The 25,336-nt window shown below is 35.2% G+C and overlaps 1 protein-coding gene across 1 annotated transcript in view; it reads right to left on the reverse strand.

The window, feature by feature from the left end:
• The window catches only part of BCHE (butyrylcholinesterase), an 87,783-nt gene that overhangs the window by 44,668 nt on the left and 17,779 nt on the right, over nucleotides 1-25,336 (reverse strand). The window lies entirely within an intron of this gene.

The following is a 25,336-nucleotide window of genomic DNA, read 5'->3' on the forward strand; positions in this document are numbered from 1 at the left end:
AAAAAGTAAGAAATCTTATTCCTACAGAAACTATACATAGATATGAATCAGTAGATGAAAATTAAGAAGTCGAGTAAGTGTATGCTGATATTTGTCAACCTGCCATAAACAAGTAGCAAAATTATTATGGTCAACTGGTATTCTGGTAGAGTTTTTAAGACATCTGTCTCTGTATGACAATTATTTCTCTCTAGTAGATGAAAAACATCTTTAGCAAAAATCATCATATATTTGCAAATAAACAGAGAGGTAGGTTGCTTATTACATGTCGTGTTTTGTTCATATTCCCTGGAAGGCTATCTCTTTTCTAAAGGCATGTGGAGGAGATGGAGACCTGGGCAGACAGAAAGTAGTGAGGAGAGACTGAGAGGAGAGAGGAGGGGAACTGTGGTTGGGATATAATATATGAAAGAAAAAAATAAAATCTAGAAAAAGAGAGAGAGAGAGAACAAGGTAGGAGAGAGGAAAGAAGAAAGGAAGGAAATGAAATAAAGACTTTACTTCTAGGGCATCTTGAGTCACAGGAAGTTTCCAGCCTCAGCACTGCACTGTTAGTGGCTAGATTAGGATTCACTGCTGAAAGCACCACTTGGAGGACTTAAAATTTAGGCTCTAGAGCCAATTTGGCAGAAACACCTCACTGTTGACATATCCTTTTCTCTGAGGCCTTCCTTTCTTTCTCTGTTTCTAAGTTTGTATACATTCCTTTCTCTTTAGTGTGAGGTTTTGGCTCATCAGAGTGTAAACAAGGGGAACAAAGCGGCCATAGACTTTAACCTTTGATACTGAGCCTAAATCAACATTTTTACTTCCTGAAATGTTTCACTGAGCACTAAGAAGTAATCTACCTCTAGGTACCTGACCTAATTGTGTGGGGGAACAGGAGAAAAAGTGTCTTTTGGAGCTTGCCTTCTATATGCTAAATATCCACCCAAAGGGAAGAGATCCAGAGCATTTACACTCGATCAGTTCTTCCAGATTTCTATGCTGTTTGTAAATACCGAAAGTGTATGATACCATCAAAACGTCACGGGGCGTCCACAGCTCCCTAACTTCTGTGTACTTGTCTCATTCTCAACCACTTCGCATGCTTTCACGGCATCCAGTGATGTAGCTGTTAAACGTTGTGATGTTAAATATCATTCCAAAAATCAAACATGATAAATAAAAGTTAGACAGTGGGCAAAAGAACTAGAAAACTGGCGAAGATATAATACATCACTTTTCTTTTCTCCACCCCCCCTTTTATTGGATATTTTTATTTACATTTCAAATATTATCCCCTTTACTGGTTTCCCCTCTGCAACCCCCCCCCCCCATCCCATCATCCCTCCCCCTGGTTCTATGAGGATGCTCTCCCATTCACCTACCAACTCCCACCTAACCGCCCTGGCACTCCCTTCTACTGGGCATCAAGCCTTCACAGGATGAAGGCCTCAACCCCCACTGACGCGGCAAGACCTTCCTTTGCTGCGTATGTGGCTGGAACCATGGGCCCTTCCATGTGTACTCTTTGCATGGTGATTTAGTCTCTGGAAGCTCTGGGAGGCCTGGTTGGTTGATATTGTTGTTCTTATGGCTTGCAACCCCCTTCAGCTCCTTCAGTCTTTTCTCTTACTCCTCTCTTGGGCAGCTGTCTATGGTTGTTCAATGATAGTATCTAAAATTAAAAGAAACTTGAATGTACCTGTGATAATTTCCGTGTGTTGAGTTAATTTTCATATGTTCAGGTATTAAATGATCACTGCTTTGTGTTCCTGATTTTGCCACAATAAAATGTTCCTCTCTTCCCTGCTTTTTTTTTTTTGTAACCTGATTAAGTGAGTATATTTTTGTTACTAACTAAAATGGGAAGGTAACTTTTAAATTTTCATCATTTTATTGTTTTCTCTTTATCTCATTGTATGTTTATCTTTCTAGTATCATGACTATGAGCAAACTTCATGAGGCATAACAATAATCTTTTAATTTATTCTCTTGTTCAAAGCATCATGGTTCTTAACTATCAGTCTCATGGAAAACTTGGCTTGAGGATGTATTGTGTTCAAGCAATGCATTTGACGATTTGATTCATTTCTTTATGTCCAAATATATCCTGGACTAAAGTGATAAGACTAAAAAGCAATAAAATTATGTTTATTTTCAAAGTCAATTTCTATTTCCATAGAAAGAAAGAGCAATAAAAAACAACTTTAATTTCATATTTGGAAGTTAGGAATTATTTTTAAAATAAGCTATACACTCATTATATATATGGTCTCTGTTTTTCTGACAGCAGAAAAGTATACAATTAAAATGAAAAATGGAAACTTCTGAATATCTCTTGATATAACTTAAGAAAGAGAGTTTTTAAAGCACTTCTTCCTAATTTACCCCCAGCTCATTATCAGCCTAAGTAGAGTATTTGGACTTCATATTGGTATAAAAGTCTATATTAAGATTCGTATATCTTGAAAACTTGTACATTTTTGAAATGAGTAGTTGTACTTAATTTCTACAATAATTTTCTTTTAATAATTAGTTGGTTCTCTACACTACAAGGTCTGAGTAAATTGCTTTCTCATACTTCTAACTTTAAGATGTGGTAGACATTAGTCTGAATATTCTGTAAAATAAAAAATCACTTTGGTTTTTGTTTTCTATTTTTCTCTCTTTCTTTGATTTAAGGGTCAACAACTCTTCAAATAACAATTACAAAACATTCACATCAAAGAGGTGAACTTTTCTCAAATAGAAAATAAAAGAAATACTGAAAAAAAATCTGGAGAAACTTAAGACAAATTGGAGAGTTTAAGATATTCCAGGTAGAGGAGGAAAACATTTTTGCTCATGAAGTTCAGATTAAACCCTGCCTTGCAGGATCAATCCTTCTTTCCCAAGCACCCTAGCGTCCCTGGGGAGTCTGGAAGTTCCTGCTGACATCTGCTGAGCCCCTGGGACAATGCCTTGGAACACAGTGGACATCACTGGAATATAATGTTGCCCTTTCGACTCTGATCTGCAGTCTCCACTGTAGTGATCCAGTTGTCAGAATAAATTCCCATTGTGGTAGCCAGATATTTATTTCTCTTTTTCTCACCAACCCATGTGCCCTTTGCTAATTTCTCTCTGACACTTTGCTCTGCTTGTCATCAAACCCTTGCTCCTGGGGAATATTGTTGTTTTTTTTCTCCATGTTATTAACTTCAAGTTGGGTTTATCAGAGCTGTCAAAACTTAAAAACAAAACAAACATTCAGCTAAACATAAAGGTCAAATTTAAAGATATAGTGAGTTATAGAGTATTTTTCTGATATAAATGGGGTCTTAGTTTGGCCTTTAGTACAAGAGAAAAATAAACAAACACACAAAAATGAAGGGCAGTACATTTCTCTAACTTGTGCAAATTCTTACTGATTATCTATCAATCCTGTATCTGCCTACCTATGTATAATCTATCATCTGTCTATCTATCATCTATCCATCATCTATCTATCTATCTATCTATCTATCTATCTATCTATCTATCTATCTATCTATTTATACATCTATCTAAAATTTGTGCAATCTATTGTCTACCTCTCTCTGTTATCTGCCTATCTACCTAACTACCTAAGATTTATTATCTATTTATCTAATATAGGTCTATCTATCATCTATCAACCTATCATCTATCTGTCTATCTATCTATCTATCTATCTATCTATCTATCTATCTTTCACCTGTCCATCTACTTATCATTAATCCATCTATACATAGTCTATTTTATCTATCTACTTACTGACCTACCTACATTATAATATTAATCACTGAATTCATAGCCAACAGCACCGTCCACCAATAATCTCCTCCTGAGAAGAAATACAAAAAATTTATTAATAATTTCTGGATATCTTTCTAACTCCTTTATGCTTGAAGATAACATGTAGAGTGCCACTGGAACTAAGCTTGAGTCCAAAGGCACATGAAACAAGATACTATGATTTCTCTGGCTACATGAGTAAAGTATAATTCATAGGCTTAATGAATCCCCAAGCGTTTAAGCAATAGGTATTGCTTGTATGTGTTACCACCTAACTAAAGAGTTAAATATCTTAGGCCCAGTTCCTATTTTGCAGGTTAGAAGATGTTTTATCCTGGACCATTGTATGACATCAAGATACACAAGTAATGAATTTGTTTCTATTGAAGCCAAACACATCTACTTGGTGACTAACAATCCAAATGTAATTTTTTAAAGTTCTGTTAGTCTCTAGTTTTATCTTGTTTATCTGGCAAACCTTGCTTTGTTGTTTAGACTAGCCTTGAACTACTTTACAATAACTATGCTGTAGGCTACATCTTTGGAAAAGATCTTCACTGCCCCACAATTGACAGAGAGCTAATGTCCAAAATATATGAAAAACTTAAGAAGGTAGACACCAAAACCCAAATAAACCAATTGCAAATGCAGTACAGAGCTAAACAGACAATTCTCACCCAAGGAAACTCTATTGGTTGAGAAGCATTTGAAAAAAATGTTCAACGTCCTTAGACATAAAGAAATACAAGTGAAAACAACTCTGAGATTTCATCTTCACTCATCAAAATGGCTTAAGATCAAAATTCAAGGGACAGTACATGCTGACAAGAACAGAGTGCAAGGGGAACACTAGAGCATTGCTGATAGGAATGCAATCTTATATAATCACTGTGGAAATCAAATTGGCAGTTTCTAACAAAACTGGGAATAGTCTACCTCAAGACATAGCCATACAACTCCGGAGAATATACCCTAATGATGCTCCACCCTGTCACAAAGACTGTTTCTCATCTATGCTCATAGCAGCAGCTTTATTTGTAATGACCAGAATTGTAAATACCCTAGATGTCCCTCAAATAAAGAGAGTAGAAAGAAATTGCTTATTTATACAATGGAATTTATACTCAGCTATTAAAAAATCATGAATTTTTGCAAGTAAATTGATTGAGCTAGATAATGTCATCCTGGATGAGGTAACCCAGACTCAAAATTACAGGCTTTGCCATAAAGTAAAGATAACCACAATACAATCCATAAACCCAGAAAATCCGAATAACAGGAAGGATTCAAGAGAATACATCCAAGAGTGAAAATAAAATAAATATCAGAGGTAGATGGACAGAGGGAGCTGGGTGGGAGAGGGGAAGTAGAAAAGAACATGACAGGCATAATCAGGTATAGGGAACACAGGGGTGAGAGAACAGAAACCATTGTTGGGCATGGAAGAAGGTATCTCTAGGACTTGTCAAATATCTGGAACCAGGGTGTGTGTGTGTGTGTGTGTGTGTGTGTGTGTGTGTGTGTGTGTTTGTGTGTGTGTGTGTCTCTGGGTGTGGGCATGTGTGTGTCTGTGTCTCTGTGTGAGTGTGTGTATGTGTGTGTGCCTGTGTGTGAGTGTGTGTGTGTGTGTGTGTGTATGTGTCGCAGGGGGGCATGGAACAAGTGCTATAGTCGTGATTATAGCTGAGACTCCTAGCAGTGCAGAATATGGATCCTGAAGTGGCAACTTCCTACCCAGCAGGACTCACAGAGAAGGAATAAGTATACCAGCCAACTGCAAAACCTTCAACTCCAGATTTGTCCCGCCTACAAGATGTGCATGGACAAAGAGAACAGAGATGGAAGGAATGGCCAAATTGAGACCTAGCCCATGAACAAGAACAAATCCCTGAAACTATTCATAATACTCTTATGCTTGTAGACAGGAGACTATCATAACTCTCCTTTGAGAGGCTGCACTCAGCAGCCAGTGGAAAGATAGAGACCCTAAGTCTAACATTAGATGGAGGTGGAGGAGTTTTGTGTTAGTGTTGGGAGAAGTGATAATCCAAAAAGGACAGGGACTCTGCAGAAAGACCAACAAAGTAAACTAACCTGCATGCTTGGGACCTCCCAGAAACCGAAATAGCAACCATAGAGCAAATGTGGGTTGAAGCTATGGCCCCTGCTCATATGTAGCAAAAGTGAAGCTTGGAGTTCATGTATGATCAGTCCCCCAACAACTGAAGGGATGGCGGTCTCTGAATCTGTTGCCTGACTGTGAATGTGTACACTCTTCTGATTCTCTGGCCCCAGAAGTAAAGGATGAGCAAACTCCTGTAGTGACTTGATGAGTCTTGGGAACGGGGGGGGGGGGGGGGGCGGGGGGTGGGTTAGAGGTGGGAGGTTGGGTGTGGAAGGGTACAGGAACCAAGGGAGCTTCCCCTACTCAGAGGATGAGCAGGATGGGATCTGGGAAGAATTTGTGTGAGAGAGTACTGGGAGGAGAGATGGCTCTGATATTGGGAGGTAAAGTGAATAAACAACTGAATTAACCTAAAATGGAAATGTTTTTCTAATTCTTTTGAAAGTATAAACCGAAATACTAAGAAGAGAACTTTAAATTTTGCTAGAAAACCTCTGTTGTTTTGTTTGTTGTTTGGCTTGTGTGTGTGTGTGTGTGTGTGTGTGTGTGTGTGTGTGTGTGTGTGAGTGAGTGTATGTGTGTGTGTGTGTGTGTGTGTGTGATCATAATCTTTAATGATTTAAATATCTTTAATATGTTCCCTGAAGAACTTTTTGGTGTTTATTGATAGTTATTTCTTTTTTAGCTAACCATTACATATAAAATGGTGTCCTATATATTATGTGGCACTTCCATTTAAAACCATAGCTGAATAGTTCTGAACTATCCAAAACAACTTAGAAGAGAGGAAATTAATATTAATTTAAAGTAAAGGAACCTAAGGCTAAAATTCATGGAATTATTATCTTCTTTCCTTCCCCAGATGGAACCTTTATTAGAAAAAGAGCAAAGTTTAGGGAAGATGTGTCTTGGCTTCTCCACGTCACACAAATTCCATTTGAAGCACTGGTTTACATTAAGAGCTGTGCAATTTTGAGTAATGTAAGCTTTCAAGCTTTACAATCTTACGTCCACCTGCTGATGGTGTGAGAGCTGTTGAGACAGTGAAGGAGGCACTAAGCAGGATTCGGCAGTGTGTCACTGCTAATACACAGAAGCTCTTACCCATGGTAGGAACAATGTTATATCTCAAACGGACTGACTGACTCATCCACTTAGCCAAATGCTCTTTGGTCCCTATTTTCTTGATCTCTTCTGGAGCACAATGAGCTACATTAAGTTCATTTATTTATAAGATGAGAGCAGACCTTGACTAAGGGCTTAATCATAATCATTCTATTTTAAAACACTAATTCTCTAGCAGGTATTCTATTACCCTGAGTGTCTATGGATTCAGAGCCAATATTCTCTGTGCACTTTAATATCAGTGTATTATGAAGGTTTATTATGCCCTATCTTTACTTTTTAGATTCTTGTTGTTAGATTGAGATAATTCAATTCTGGTGTAATGTTTATTTTCTGCTCTCAGTTGCAACTCTGAATTTGCTCTCTCTCTCTCAGAAGGAGCCAGAAGTGTGAGACTCTCCTGGGCGCATAAGCTCTACAATATCTGAGCATAAGTGATATCCATATTAAAAGAACTAATTAATTAATTAATTAATAAGAAAATGGTCATAAAAATGATCTTAATATTTAGGACTTGTATTAAGTAAGGAGGTTTCACTGTATTTTGTGTTCCTTGGAATAAAATATGAAATAAAAATTTGTGTCTTTTTGAGGTTTAGAATATCTGAGTGCTTTGTTTATTTTCTTTTGTGTCTCCTGAATCCTTTCCTCTGCACTCCATGCAAACCATGTTATGGATAGTTTCAATTCAAATTAAATATCTTGTGTTTTATGTAAAACCATCACTTTTTTAATACAAATGATTAAATAATAATTAGGCAGTGAGTTATGACAACAAAAAATTAAATTAATCATGCTATTGTACAATTCCTGTACAGTGTACTGCTACATTGGTAACAAGCAAGTGGAAACAGAGAAGCTTCTTGCTTTCTTTTAAACTTTCTTCCCTTAAGTTTCCTTCCCTGCTCCAATTCTGATTAAATCTCACTGAAAACATCAACACAAATTGTTATACATTTATCCTTGTTCATTTTAGAATCTGACTGATATGTTTCTATGCCATTAAAAACAAATTAGACCTTTGCTGTTCTCCTTCTCCATCTTATTCCATCACTTCATAATGAGTGTATTCATTTCACCACGAGAAATTATTAACCTTTTTTTGGTTGTTATTTTAGCAAAATCCGGAAGCCTGGCAACCATATAAGAAAATGCAAATATTTTGCCCAGAGCCCTGAAAGTTTTAGGAAAGTGGGCATCAGCTAAGCTCTTCAAATTGTGCAAAAAGAAGTGTGCTCTTATCACGCAGGGTAAGATTACTCCAGCAGAAGCATCTCATGAAAATTCTCTATACTTTTTTGAGAACAGGTTGTTAAAATCCGCACAGCAGGTTTTACCTCTTGAAAAATCAAGAATCCCAAATACAGTCAGAATGAAGATTAAACCTCAAACTTATGAAACCTCAGAAAATAATAAATTCAAATCAAATCAAGGCATATCTTCTTCTTCCATATTCTCATCCTGGTCTCTTATCACTCTTCTTTCCTCTGCTACAGTTTTTCCTTTCTATCTTTCAAATGTGGCGTTATCTGACATCAGCTCTATGGACTAGTATAATAACTGATATGAACCCATGGGTAGCTTATTTGCAACCAGCTTATTTCTCCCAACCCCTTAGCAAATTTTAAAATTCTATGCTTTTATTTTAGAACAAATAATTTTAGTATTTCACGTACCTATAAATGTCACAAATCGAGCTGTAGGATTTACTGTCTCAGTGAAGGCTCTTTTTCCAGTGTAGGGAAACGCCAAGGCACTGAGGTAGAGAGGGTAGTTGGGAAAGGGAGCACCTCCATGGAGGCAATGGAGAAGAGATTAGCTTAGCGGAAAGAGGATCATAACATCTGACATGTAAATACAGAGAATATTCAAAAAATAAAATAAAAATAAGACTGCTATGAAAACCAGCATCTGCCCATCTGATCTCTACTTAATAAAATGATAGCTTGGTTCTTTGGTGGCTTTTAATTTTTTTTTTTTATATCCTAGATCCATTTCAACGGTAAACCCACTTGTATATTTCTTTGCATGTATTCTACTGGTATCCAATCTGAAACCAGATGCCTAACTAAAGAGCGGCCCTATTGTCTGCTGGCATTTCTCTATGTCTCACAGTACTTTGCTGGCATTTTAACGAGCCATTAGATTGCTATGTGTTTGATATCAAGTAATGTCCTATATTATCATGCAACCCGGGCTGCAGTTTAAACATCTATCCAAGTTTGAACGCCATATAATGTGGCCCCTTGGTCACTGAGCTTAGTTCCCACCACTTTCTCTTCATACACGTCTTGCAGCCATATAAGCTTTCGGAGGTCTGGTCTTTGTTTCACTTTCTTCTGAGACATGCCTCTATCAATATACACATGATTCACTTGTCATCTGGGGTGTATCATGGTTCATGTCCTTTTGCTGTTCACTAGGTTTAATATCTTTTTCAGAGATTTTACAATTGTAATATGTGTCAGACAAGAAGTCTCCTCTTTATTCATGGGTTCAGTCCAAGAACCTTAGTTAATGCTGCGATCGCAGATGGAATTGAATAGTATATGGATTTCCTCTATATGCTCTGTAATAATGTCCCAATTATAATTAAGTGGAGAAGGACTGAAGAGGCAATTCAGTGATCGTGTGCTTGCCTAGTAATTACAAGCCTATGAGTTTGATGTCTAACATTTCAGTAAATTAGGGCATCATAGGGAGTTAGCAGCAATAATTAATAATAAAGCAAATGTTTATAGAAATAGACTGAAATAGAAAATATAACTGAGTGGCCTGTCTTGAAAAGAATCGTTGTACATTTTTCTTATTATTTCCATACTGAGAATAAATGATTCTTTGACTACTAACAGAATTTAGCAAAACTGAGAGGCATCCTCAGGCCCAGCAATACTAGTCTTGTAACAGCAAATCTGAAAAGTGAGAAAGTTAATAAATATATAATGTTAGGGAGAGAGATGCAATGCAAAATGGGTACTTGGAAGCAAGCAAAAATTAATTTTTTTCCCCTTAGGTTCGGTAAATTGTTGGCGGAGCAGATTGTAGGTAGGGAAATCACAGATAAGAACTCCAATAGGGCTTCCTGTCTTTATTATTTTTTCCTATGTTTAGCTTGAAAGCGGAAGGTGAATAATTTTCTGTTTACTTTACCTATTGACTTTTACTTATCTGTTCATTTCTTCTACAGTAAGCACATTGTTTCATACTTAATAGACAAAAGACATTAAAAACCTTATTCGGAAGTAATGGAAGTTTAAAAATAGAGTTAACTTGTGATCAGTTACATTTCTGTGAAGAGACATACTAATTTTAAAATAGTTTTAAAGATTGTAAAATTTTCATGCTTTCAGAAACCTTATGCAAAAATGACTAATTTTATAAACAATATGTGAATTTTTATAATAAAGGAAGGTTGGTGCAAATTTATAGCCCACACCTATACTAATGGAGAGAAACTTAAGCAATTACATTAAAGTGATGAATAAAGCAAAGCTGTTCACTCATTCTATATCTACTTAATATAATACTTAAGATTTTATCTACAAATGGCTAAGAAGCATCTAAGAAAGTGCTCAACATCCTTAGCCATAAGGGAAATGCAAATCAAAACAACCCTGAGATTCCACCTCACACCAGTCAGATTGGCCAAGATCCAGAACTCAGATGACAGGAGATGCTGGCAAGGATGTGGAGAAAGAGGAACACTTCTCCACTGTTGGTGGGGTTGTAAATGGGTACAACCACTCTGGAAATCAGTTTGGTGATTCCTCAGAAAATTGGACATAGTACTACTTGAAGATCCAGTTATTCCACTTCTGGGCATATACCCCAGAGACACACCAATATACAACAAAGATACATGCACCAAAATGTTCATAGCAGCTCTATTTATAATAGCCAGAAGCTGGAAAGAACCCAGATGTCATTCAGTAGATGAATGGATACAAAAATTGTGGTACATTTACACAATGGAATACTACTCAGCCACCAGAAACAATGACTTAACCAAATTCTTAAGAAAATGGATGCATCTAGAAAATATCATCCTGAGTGAGATAACCCAGTCACAAAAGAACAGACATAATATGCAGTCACTGATAATGGGATACTAACCCAGAAAGCTCTGAACACCCCAGAAACAACTCACAGACTGTGTGAAATTCAAGTGAAAAAAAAAAAAAGAAAAAACTATTATGGTTAATCCTTACACACCAAGATAACTGACTATTTCCAGGTTACATCCTGTTTTACATGTACTTTATGCTTATTGTAACTAGTAAGACCTTAATGTACACTATCAAACCTTAAAAAAAAAAAAGCCAAACAATGACAAAAATGTATTAGTATATTTTTATGCAAAAATGATTAAATTTGTACATTTATCTTTGTTTTTTAAAATAAAGTTGTTCAAAAAAATGGAAAAAAGGTTTTATCTAGAACAATATGACAACTGAAAGAGATCAAAACGTAGAAATTTAAAAGAAAAGCTAAAATATCTTATTTGCAGATGATGTGATATAACTTAAAAATGACTTAAAATTCCATTAAAAAATTGTACACCTGATAAATACATTCAGATTTTGAAAATATATTCAGGGTCTGGATATAAAATTAACTCACAAACATTATTAGCCTTCCAGTCTATAACTAACAAAAGACTAAATAAAGAAATAAAGAAAACAATTTATTTCACAATAGCCTCAAGTAAATGTAAACTATCTCAGGGTATCTCTTAGCAATCATGTGACATACTTATATGATAAAAAATTAAGTAATTGAAGAAATAAATTTTTAAAATTATCAGCATATTGCAAGGTTGCACATGCTCATGCTTTGGTAAGAGTAACATAATAACAATGTTAAGCATACCAAAAGCAATCAGCAGATTCAGTAAAATACCTATCAGGATTCCAACACTGTTCTTCAGATCTTGAAAAGACCATTTTTAGCTTCATATAGAAACATACACAGAGAAAAAAAATATGCCTCATCCAACCTTAAACAGTAAAAGAACTGCTTTAGTTATTATCATTCTTGACTTTAAGTTTTATCATAAATGCAATATAATATAAATATAATAAGAAAACAACATGATTTGGGCACAAAATATATACATTGTTCAACGAAATCAAACTGAAGACCCATAAATGCATTTATGTTTGTATATACACTGTACTTTTTTATAAAGAAGCTAGAAATACAGAGTGGGAGAAGTTACATCTCTAAAGCATTGTGTTGGTTAAACTCTATGGCAATAAATAGAATCCAAATAAGTCTATATTTATGATTTTTCTCACAATACCAAATAGATCAAAGGCCTCTACATAAAATCAGGAACACTGGACCTCACAAAAACAGGAAATAGTCCTGACATTATTGGCACAGTAAAATAATTTCTGAATGGAACACTGTTAGCACAGGTCCTAAGATCATCAATAATTGGAACCTCATGAAGCTGAGAAGGTTCTGTACACCAAAGAACACCATCATTTGGATAAATTAGAAGTTTCTGGAAAGAGAATATTTTTTTGCCAATTACACATCTAAAAGAGGCTTAATGTCTAAAATATATTTTAAAAAACCTCAAAAATTCTAGAAATCTAGTAACAAATGACCAAATTAAAATATAATATAAAGGTATAGACAGGAAATTCTCAATAGAGTAGTATCAAATCTCTGAGATATATTTAAATAAATGTTCAACATCCCTACCCTTGATGTAAATGCAAGTCAAGACTATGAAATTTTGTGTTGTTTTTATGAGTTGTTAAAATTAACTAAACAAGTGATATCTCATGCTGTCAAGGATGATGAAAGAGGAAAACTTATGCATTTCTGATAGAATGGAAAGTCATATAGACACCATGGAAATCACATGCATGATTCTTCAGGAAGATGGGAATAAATATTTCTCAACATCCAGACATCCCTGTCCTTAACTAAGACTATTTCATTTTATCAGAGAGACCCTTACCCAACTATGTACATTGCTGATTGCTGAATAGTCAGAAATTGGAAACAACCTAGAAGCTTCTGAAAAAGAAAATAGATAAATAAATGCAAATTTACATGGTGGAGTATTATTTAGGTGATAAAATAAAAGACAGGAAATTTGCATTTAAATGGTAAAAAATAATCCCAAGTAAGGCATTCCAGACCCAGAAAGACAAATAGAATAAGCATTTGTTGATACTTAAACATAAGCTTTTAAGTCAATTATAACCAGGCTTCAATCTATAGAACCAAGGAAAATAAGTATAGAACAAGTGGCTCAAGGGAAAAAAAAACAGATCTCAGCAGATAATAAAAATAGAATAGACATTTATGTATGAATGGGAAAGTCTGGATTAGGAAAATTAAGTGGCATAGTAGGGTGAAAGAGGATAGTGGTTAGGGAATACGGGATACTTGAGGGGTAATATAGAATCTAATATAGTAGAATCCTACTAAATCACATGCATATATAGAGGTGATCTAAATCAAATCACCAAATTATGGAGAAAACAGAATTGCAAAGAAGCATCAAGTACTAGGATTAAGTTAACACCAATTGAATTATTGACCAAATGGACGCAATGAAAATCTCCAAATAGTCGAGACCATTCCCAAGACTACAGGTTGTTCTCCACAAACTGAAAGCAAAGTCCCAGACTAGATATCCTTGAAACGAAGGGAAAACTAAGTAACAATGATATAAATAATGCACTAATAAAATGACTCATAATTATATTCTGCTATATTAACTATATAAGGACCCTGTTCAATCATCACCAGAGAAGGTTTGCATCCTCTTATATCAGATGCAGACATAAGTAGAGACACACAGCCAGATATTATGCAGAGAGTGAAAGACTTTGTAACATTCAGCTCTAAAGGGGATGTTTTAAACTTTCCCCCCAGAGTTCAGGGAACGCTTGGAAGAAAAAGAACAAAAAATGTAAAAGCCAGAGGGAATGGTGGATAACAAGATAACAAAGCCCCATGATTCAACTAAACAAAGCTCATATAGACTACAGGGACTGCAGCATGATGCATGGGGTATGAAGGGATGTGCAAGACATATACATATACATATATATTATGGGTTCTAGATTAGTGTTTCTTATGGGATTCCTCAGCATACAAATAAATAAGTTGGTCTCTAGCTCTTGTGCCCTTTTTAGGCCTTTCTTTTTTTCTCCTTTCTCTTGGTCTGTTCATGTAGAGAAAATCCCTTTGGTACTGGGTAGAAGCATCAGCTGTCAATAAAAGTCTGTCCATGACCTGAGGCAGGATTAAAAGGTAGGCCACCTGGGAGAGACAGAGGAACTCTGGGAGTTAGTCAGTCATGGAAGATTTGCCACCCAGACTGTGAGGAGACAGACTTAGGAAAAGTAATCACTCACGTGGCATAAATAGAAAGAAATAATCAGAGTATGCAAGTTACAAACTGGCCAGGGAATAAACCCAAGTTTACGTCTGAGGCATCCATTCATAAATAATTCAGAGCTGTCATTTAAGAACTGTGCCACAGATAGGATAGACTGTGGTTTTGTCCAAGTTTCATGTAATAGCCTTGTTTTACCTTACTATATTTTATTTTTTATATTTTTTTTAAAAATGAATGAAAGAATGTAAATGTAGACACTGAAGTAAAGTTTGACAACAGAATTGGACTTTATATCTATTGAGGAAAGGGAAATCAGTTTTCTTTTAGGAATGACATTGAGTACATTAACCACTCCTGTGAAGATATAAGATATATGAGTACTTAACCAGCAAATAACAAATTTCATTGTTTTATGTTTTGTTTGACTTTTTAAATTTTTTATAGGAAGGAAGGCAGTTTATTTTTCGATTATCAACAATTATACTTTATTTAGAGTGATAGGTGATTATTGTCAAAGAACTAGATTTGTCAGAAACAAATTAGACTGTACTGTTGATAATCAATTATAACTTTTATTTTTTTCTCATTTTTATTACACATTCTATGTATTTACATTTCAAAATCCCCCTTCCCCCACTTCCATAACACCTCCACCTCCTCTTGCTTAAATGAAGATGTTCCTTCTCCCAACTACTCACTCCCACCTCAGTGCCTTGGCATTCTTCTACACTGGGAAAAAAAGCCATCATTGTACCAAAGGCCTCTTCTCCCATTGATGGAGGACAATGCCATCCTCTGCTACATATGCAACTGGACCTTTTAGAACTTCCTAAGTTCTATGAATTATTTCTTGAGTATTCTGAAAAATTTTGGCTAGTGTCTGCTTATCAGTGAATGCATACCATGTGTGTTCTTTTGTATTTGGGTTACCTCACTTAGGATGATAGCTTCTAGTTCCATTCATCTGCCTAAGATTAAATGAAGTCATCGTTTTTCATAGCCAAGTAGTAGTACCCCATTGTGTAAATGTACCAAAATTTCTGTATCCATTCCTCTGTTGAAGGTCATCTGGGTTCTTTCCAGGTTATGACTATTATAAATAAGGCTGCTATGAACCTGGTGGAGCATGTACCCTTGTTATAATTTGGAGCTTCTTTTGGGAATATATACAGGAGGGGTGTAGGTGGGTCCTCAAGTAGTATGATGTTCAAATTTCTGAGGTACTACCAGACTGATTTTCAGAGTGGTTGTACAAGCTTGCAATCCCACAAAAGGGGAGAGAAGGCAGCCTTGTCTAGACCCTAATTTTAGTAAGAATTGCTTCAAGTTTCTCACCATTTTGTTTGATTTTGGCTACTGATTGACTGTATATTGCTTTTACTATGTTTAGGTATGGTCCTTGAATTCCTGATGTTTCCAAGATGTTTAACCTGAAGGAGTGTTGAATTTTGCCAAATGCTTTCTTGGCATCTAATGAGATAATCATATGTTTTTGTTTGTTTATTTGGTTGGTTGTTTTTTTAATTTATTTATATAAGTGGATTACGTTGAAGATTTTTTTTTTTTTTTTTTTTTTTTTTTTGTATTGGAACATTCCTTCATCCCAGGGATAAAGTCTACTTGATCATGGTGAATAATCCTTTTGATGTGCTCCTAGATTCAATTTGCAAGAATTTTACTGAGTATTTTACTTCAATGTTCATGAGGAAAATTGCTCCGTAGTTCTCTTTCTTTGTAGGGTTTTTGTGTGGTTGAGGTATGAGCATAATTATGGCTTCAAAAAATTACTTGGCTAGTGATCTTCTGTTTCTATTTTGTGGAATGCTTTGGTATTAAGTCTTCCTTTCAGGTCTGATAGAATTCTGCACTAAACCCATCTTGTCCTGAGCCTTTTTGGTAGGGAGACTTTTAATGACCGCTAATATTTCTTTATGGGTTATGGGACTGTTTGGATGGTTCATCTGATCCTGATATTTAACTTTGGTACCTGATATCTCTCTAGAAAATTGTTTATTTCATCCAGATTTTCCAGTTTTGTTGAGTTTTGTTGCTTTTGTGGCACAATTTGTTAATTGTTTGATTTTTCTCATTTTCTGCCTGTCCCTTTTAATTTCTGATTTTGTTAATTTGAATACTGTCTCTGTGCCCTGTGGTTATTTTGGCTATGGGTTTATCTATATATTTGATCTTCTCAAAGAACCAACTCTTGGTTTTATTTTATTTTATTTTATTTTTCTCTTGGCTTTTTTTCAAAGGTTTGATAGTGTGCATTAAGGTCTTACTAGTTACAATGAACATAAAGTACATTGTAACCCAGAATTAGTCAAAGTTTTCTTGGTATGTAAGGATTGAGCATAATGGTTTTTTCTTTTTCTTTTTTTTTTTTTTCTTGAACTTCACACAGTCTGTGACTTGTTTCTGGGGTGTTCAGAGCTTTCTGGGGTTAGTATCCCATTATCAGTGACTGCATATTTTGTCTGTTCTTTTGTGACTGGGTTATCTCACTCAGGATGATATTTTCTAGATGCATCCATTTTCTTAAGAATTTGGTTAAGTCATTGTTTTTGATAGCTGAGTAGTACTCCATTGTGTCAATGTACCACAATTTTTGTATCCATTCATCTAATGAAGGACATCTGGGTTTTTTCCAGCTTCTGGCTATCATAAATAGAGCTGCTATGAACATTGTGGTGCATGTATCTTTGTTGTATATTGCTGTGTCTCTGGGGTATATTCCCAGAAGTGGAATAACTGGATCTTCAGGTAGTACTATGCCCAATTTTCTGAGGAATGACCAGACTGATTTCCAGAGTGGTTGTACCAGTTTAAAACCCCATCAACAGTGGAGAAGTGTTTCTCTTTCTCCACATCCTTTCCAGCATCTCCTGTCATCTGGGTTCTGGATCTTGGCCAATCTTACTGGTGTGAGGTGGAACCTCAGGGTTGTGTTGATTTGCATTTCCCTTATGGCTAAGGATGTTGAGCACGTCCTTAGATGTTTTCAAGCCATTATATAATTCTCGATTGAGAAATTTTTGTTAAGTCTGTACCCAATTTTTTAATAGGGTTGTTTGATTCTCTGGTGTCTAGTTTTATGAGTTCATTTTGTACCTTGGATATTAGGCCTCTATCTGTTTTGGGATTGGTAAGGATCTAGAAATGAACCCTCACATATATAGTCACTTGATTTTTGACAAAGACCTGTAACCATTCAGTGGAAAAAGGACAGACTCTTCAACAAATGGTGTTGGTACAAATGGAACTCAGCATGCAGAAGAATGAAAATAGATCCTTTCTTATCTCCTTGTACAAAGCTCAAGTGCAAGTGGATCAAAGATTTCCACATTAAACCAGGTACACTGAAACTATTAGATGAGAAAATAGGGAAAACCTTAGAACACATAGGCACAGGAGAAAATTTCCTGAACAGAATACCAATGGCTCATGCTCTAAGGTCAAAGATTGATAAATGGGACTTAATGAAATTGCAAAGTTTCTGTAAATCTAAGGACACGGTCAAGAAAACAAAATGGCAGCCAACAGAGTGGGAAACTCTTGGTTTTATTTTTTATTTTTTATTTTTTTGTTTTATAATTGTATGATCTCTCTCTGTGTGTCTGTGGTGGGGTTTTATTTGTGTATAGTTTGCAGTGTTCTTGTTTGTTTTCTTTTTGTTTCTTATATTTTTTGGATGATCTTGTATCATGTTTTCTAGGTTTGTGGCATTTTTGTTGTACTTTGTTTTTGGCTTTGTTTTGCTTTGCTTTGGGTTTTTTCTTTTTTTTTTTTTTTTTTTTTTTTTTTTGTTATTTTTTTCGGAAAGAACTCCACCTAGCTTGGTAGAGTAGAAGAAAAGAGTTCGATGAACTTGGGGAAGGAAAAAATATGGTTTAAATATACTTAAATTTTAGAATTTATTAAATAGCAAAACAGTGCAGTTAAAACCACAATTAATATTAATTCCAATTTATCAAAAGAATTCAATAAATAATGCCTTAAGGTTACTATAACACCCGTCCTGGTGACATAAGGTAGGAAAGAACCATAACTCTCTCTAGCATGCTAATCTCTGGTGTTATTAACTGGAATAGGAAAGAAAGAGAATGAAAAATTTCTTGAAAGTCATCAGTCTCACTGAACACAGTTTAGACAGAACTGACTGTAAGTAATGTTTCCTATTTTGTAAAGTAATATATTAATAGTAACATTTGGTTACTGTCTTATGATACTTATATCATATACAATGTTATCTTATTGTATTTGCCTAATCTTCTGCAATGCTATTAAATGTGCATTCTTCATATATTTATTTCTAAAATATGATGCTAATTATAACATTAGGATGGATATATGTACAAATGGGTAAATGCTATATGCTTTCAATATATATATATATATTGGTTTTTTTGAACAACTTTATTTTAAAAAACAAAGATAAAAGAACAAATTTTAAGCATTTTTGCCTAAATATATACAAATACATTTTTGTCAGTGCTTGATTTCTTTTTTTCCCCAAAGGTTTGATAGTGTGCATTAAGGTCTTACTAGTTACAGTGAGCAAAAATTACATGTAAAACAGGATGTAACCTGGAATTAGTCAAAGTTTTCTTGGTGTGTAAGGATTGAGCATTTTTTTTCCTTGAGCTTCATGCAGTCTGTGAGTTGTTTCTGGGGTGTTCAGAGCTTTCTGGGGTTAGTATCCCATTATCAGTGACTGCATATTATGTCTGTTCTTTTGTGACTGGGTTATCTCACTCAGGATGATATTCTCTAGATGCATTCATTTTCTTAAGAATTTTGTTAAGTCATTGTTTTTGATAGCTGAGTAGTACTTCATTGTGTAAATGTACCACAATTTTTGTATCCATTCATCTACTGAAGGACATCTGGGTTCTTTCCAGCTTCTGGCTATTATAAACAGCACTGCTATGAACATTGTGGTGCATGCGTCTTTGTTGTATATTGGAGTGTCTCTGGGGTATATTTAGAAAAGTGTATGAAGTAAGTAATGTAAGTCACATTATTACCAAGTAAATTGCTACAATAAATATGACTTTCTGGTTTAAATTTTCCTTTTGTATTATTGTGTTGTTTCCACTAGAGCATAGCAATAGTATTCTCCAAATATTTGTGGAAACGTACTTTACGGTTTATATCGTTCTTCATGGATTCAATTTTTGGTAGACGGGAACAACTGATTCTTTCCCTTCTCATTCTATTATTGATGGTAACATACTGGTCTATGAAAATGCTCTCAAAGCAATATGATCTTGAATTTAAATTGTCCCATAATACAATTTGTCCTTTTCAAATCAGTTCTATTAATTCATGAGGTTTTTTAAAAACCAACATTTATATTCTATCTGTTACAGGAACTTCCAGGAATGCTGCAGTTAGCATTTATTGTTCCATCCATTTCTAAGTAATTCCTCACCTAATTCCTAGGGGGAGAAAGACCTGAAATAGTAAAACACCAAGACTGTCAGGATAGTAACAGAGTTCATCCAGGGGGATTTCAGAGCTGGTCTTTCTGCAGTCATCAAAACGTTCCATTAGGGCTGATTATGATAATGTACCAAAAGAATTATAGAATCAGAAGGTAAGGGTATTTTTCTTCAATCTGGAAACCACATGAAATATTATCTATCAGAAAATCTAATTATAAGTCTGATGAAAATTGGAATAGAAGGCCAGATGACAGTTCTTCACAAACTTAAGTTTATTTTCACATTTCATGATGTCTAATTTATTCTATGCTCTGTCCTTATCTCTGAAACAATAACTGCAAAGGCAGTAGCATACTAACATGCTGAAATTACAAGTCTGCAGTCGAATGCATTTTCTAAGCATGCTTAATGACTGCTTTTAATAATTCATGGAGATGGTATAATATAAGAAACTGAAGGCACTTGTTCATCTCTGGTCAGCTGTTGACTAGCTCCGATTCATTGTTCTTTCATAGGCTACCAAGTTTTAGCCTAAAAAGTGAGACATGTCACTGTTTCTCCATTGATTCATCCTAATGATGAAGCATATTCCATACCCTGCCATACTGATACCTCCCACTGTATGTATCTTGATTATTAAAGATGTATTAAAGATGAAGCCTATTAAATTTTGTATTTGGTGTTTTGAAAGGAGGTCTAGAATCTATATTGTTTAAGCAGAAAAACACACTGGAAATCAAATTAAAATAGAAGTTGATATATCGCTTAAGTCTTCCAGAGTGCTGTGACTACAGGACCCTCAGTTTGGATGCAAACTAACCCTCTCCTGGTTAGATGACTTGGAGAATCCTTTTGACTTCCTTACAGGTTTTTCACGTAGAGCATTTGCATGAGGAAACTAAAACAGTATGCAAAGAAGGTGAGAGAACAACATGCTTGTTTTAATTTCTTTCTTTCACATTAACTAATACATTAAGAGAAAAAATAAAGCAGTTTCATGTCATAAATTTTAAAAAATAAAACAATAAATAAAAAATAAAACATAATAACTTACTATGTGAGATGTGGGGAGAATGATCTCAAACAGAGCAACACCATCCCAACGAGAGATAGAAAGCCGACTTCCAGGCAATTGAAGATCTAGACTCAGTTGGGTAGAATTCCTGAGCAGAAGCATGTGACATAGAGACATTGAAGATTTCCTTAAAGGAATATGCTGTAGGTCTTGGCTGAGTACTGAGTTGAATATTTGCAAAGGTTAACTTAGAGAAACTGATCGAGACCACAGAACAGGAGGAGAAATAGAAAAAAGAAAATAAGAAGAACTGGGGGAAAATTGTGTGTATGAATAACTGAGTTGTAAATGTTTTACTTTTATCTCATTAATATTCTACTAATACTCAATATTTAACATAGTAGAATCCGTACAGACGTAGGAATGCAGTCTCTTGTCACATCAACATTCTCTCAAGACCAATAGGCTGTAATATCTTCTACCAATACTGAAGCTTTAACTCAGTTTCTGCCAAGTTTATAAACCTGCAATTTTCTTGGCTTTATATCTGCCAAAGACTATTGTGTAAAGGCTCTTTTTCTGACTTGTGACTTGTGATGGCACTGGAATCTCTCTAAAATCTGGTCAAGTGAAAGCAATTCAGGTACTCAAACTATGGGTTACATTTTGCCACAGTGAGTATATACCTGCCAGAACAATTTAAATTGCTCCAGTTTTCAGAGGACTCATTCCATGGATACCATGCTCCACACAGGTGAGCCTAAGCTCATGATGCTAAAACTCTGAGGGAGAAAACCAGGAATCAGAGGTACAAGGAGTGTTGGTACTCCACTCATATTTGTGCAGTTTTTAGTCTGTTCTTACACATAGCCCATACTTACAGTAGACTTTTCACTTCAGTTAACCCAACCTGGAAATAATCTCAAGTACACACCCAGAATTGTGCCTCAGCAATCCCCTCTAATTCTGAGTTCAACTAAATTAAAAATAAACACCAACCGTCACATTTTAAATTGTCCCCATTCTTATTTTCTCTCCTCTCACTTTGTTTCTCTCATAAGAGAAAACTCATCAATTTACAGCATGCTCCCCACCCTGATACAATGCCTTGATATAGCCTTGAAAACCGTAAAGCCAACCCAGACAGCATAGTCTCAAACTTTTGACACCATTTATTTAAGCACATCTTTCCTGTAAGTTCATCTTGTGCGTAGTGTCACAGTGATGGGAACCTGACTACGACACCAATGAATACATATTTTGGAAGAAAATGAGTTTAAATATTAGATGAAGTTCATGTTAAGTAAAAAATGAACATTCTGCTGGATACACATTTTTCAGATGAATGTATATCAGATAAATGTTGAATAAAGTAAAAGAACTTTCCCAGATATATGCTAACACTCTAATTTAAATTTGAAAAAATTGGGCATGATCATGAGCTCATACCCATAACCCTGCCAGCAAAGCAGACTCTATAGGTTGGGAAAAGGGATAAGGCAGAAATGGTGAGACATAGATAAAGAAAGAGATACAGAAACACAGAGAGAGAAATGAATGTGGGAGGAAAATTATACTCTGGAGAGACATTGAAAGAGTTAGGAAAGAGGGAATGAGTCATGGGTTTCATTGAAATGATTTATAACCTGTCATACAATAATTCTTATTTTCAAAAGAACAGATCTACTCAAGGCTAATTATATATTTATTTAGGAATAATAATAATAACCACTAAAGAAAACAAGGTCATGAATTTAAGAGAAACCAGAGAAGAGCACACGGGAGTAGTTAGAGAAAAAACTGGAAGGATGAATATGATGTAATTATATTGTAAATTTTAAATTAAAAATATAAATATAAAAAGCAATTACTATCAAAATTAAAATATTAAGGATAGAATGACATACGATAGCCAAGATATTGTAAAGGTGAAAAATATTAGAGCATTCATGATTTTTTTAAAGAGTGAACAGTATTTTCTTAAGTTGTAAACACAGCACTTCTAAAGCAAAGCAGGCGAGTATAAAATTTAGAAGCAGAAACAACAGTCAGTGAAATAAAGAAGGAACAGTATAAGGAAAAACTCAAGAGATAAAACACTAGGCACAGTGGGATTAAACAGAAGTTAATAGGAGGTACCCTTCACTGAAAATAGAAATAAAATTGTAATAAAATTAACTGGATTATGGTGTGCTTTAGCACAATGTTGAACATCCCAGCAGGATGTACAGAAGATGGACTTGAAAGAAGCTCAAAGAATAACTGACCAATTACCAGCAACAACATCTCTCAAATTAGACTTGAAATGCCAACTTGGGAATAATCACCCATTACATAATTTCTGACTAAAAAGTGTTACTGTCTAATGGAAATTCAGGAAAATAAATTAATCAGAATCTTAAGGAAATGCCACCCAGAGGCCACCCCAACTTAGGATCTATTGAATGAACAGGCACCAAACCCCAGGCAGTATTGCTGATTCCAAGATGTGTTTGCAAGTGAGAACTTCGTATGGCTATCATCTGAGAGTCTCTAACAGCATCTGGCTGAGATCGATGTTTATAACCAACCATTGGACTAAGCCAAGGGATCTCAATGAAAGAGTTAGACTAAAGTTGTTGAAAGCAATTTCAAACCCTATAGAAAGAACAACAGTATCAACTAGATAGACTCCCCCAGAGCTCCCAGGGACAAAGCCAATAAACAAAAAGCATACATGTTCTGGTTCATGGTCCCCAACATATGTAGCAGAGGACTGTCTTACATGGCCTCAGTGGGAGTGGATATGTTTGGTCCTTTGGAACCTTGATGTCCACAGAGAAGGGGGATGCTAAGGAGTCAGGTGGGCATGAATGAGTGAGCACTCTCTTAGAGGTGAAGGGGACGTTGGTTGTTAGAGGCTACGGGAGGAGGGACCAATCAGCAAGGGGAATGGTCCTTGAACTGTAAATAAAAAAAATTAATTTATCAAAAAAGGATGGAAAATAACTTAGAATTTCTAACTAAGTCATAAAAAAATCATACTGTTATATCTACTTTTAAACATTCATACATACACACATGCACGCACACACACACAGACACACACACACACACACACACATATAAAATGAAATGTCTTAATGTCTTAATCTGTACTGACAATTGCTCTGTGAGTCAAAGGCCATCCAATATAAACCACAATACCAGACAAGAAAATATCCCTTTTGAGATGTTTTTTATAATTACAAGCTTATTGCGCAGAGAAAACTTGCCAAAATGACGTTTATACACTGTGCTGAACAGGCATGAAAAATAAATAGCAAAAAATCCATGCAAACTGAACTGGGTGTAAGTATCTGAGGTTGCAATATGATGAATTATAGACATGAGACCACATTTATTGAACAATGTAGGAAATTATATAGCTCTTAATATGAAATGAAGCTCATAAGCAGCATACATAAATTTAACTAATATGTAAGAGTAATTTATTAACATGGTAGTGGAAACATGAAATTCTACTTTCTACATAATTACATTTCCTACTCTTCCACTCTTTGATGTAGCCTAAAGCGAGAAGTTTAAGAGAAAGAAAAGAGATTGGCACTCTGAGAGTTGGGTATCAGCTTTTCAACAAACAGCTACAGCCTATCTTCCTGCATAAAACCATATTTTTGGATTGTGGGGAAATAGAGAGGATCACAAGTTTCTAACCGGCTGTTTCTAACACTTTGGAGTGAGTAAATGTTAGTTTGGGGAAATGTCCCGAGCATTATGTTATCTTCCTAACTCTCCATTCTCCACCCCAAAATGGACTCCAGACAGTGTCCAGTGTCCTCCAGTCCAATGCCCTGGTATATTTGGCAAATATCCTATCCTTGAGAAGGTTTGAACTAAAGCTTATCTAACTTAACATGTGGCCTGTTGGCCTCTGCTGGTATTCATGTCAGATTACTGATTTTTCAACTCAGCTAGAAACATATATGACATATGTATCTTTGGCCAACTTAAAACATGGCCCCTGTGAGAAATTACCTCACCAATGAAATGTATTGTACAGTTATGCTACTTTGCAGGGCATTTTATTTTTCTATAATTGCTTTTATGAATCTCATTTTATAAGTGTCACACTATAATTAATAAGTCAGCCTTCATATATCCCAGGATATCACACTCACCACAGACGTACTTAATTAGGGTCAAACTATTCCATTAAATGCCAAAGACTTGTCTTTGATCTATTACTGTGTGTGTCATGAATAAGACATCAAGCATATTCTATTAACACTGTTCAATGAGGGTAGGTTAAATATAAATTTCTGGTGATTTCCACATGAAAATGTTAACTGATTCGCAAATTACAGATACAGATGGAATGAAAGACTATTTCTCTTTAATAATTTGTAATATTTTAGAGTGTAATAAAAATTAAAAACATATGCAGATGACTAATTACAGATATAGCCTTTGCATGGAGAACAGAACAAGGCAAA

This window comes from Micromys minutus (assembly GCF_963924665.1).
Source record: "Micromys minutus genome assembly, chromosome: 4".
Lineage (NCBI taxonomy): Eukaryota > Metazoa > Chordata > Mammalia > Rodentia > Muridae > Micromys > Micromys minutus.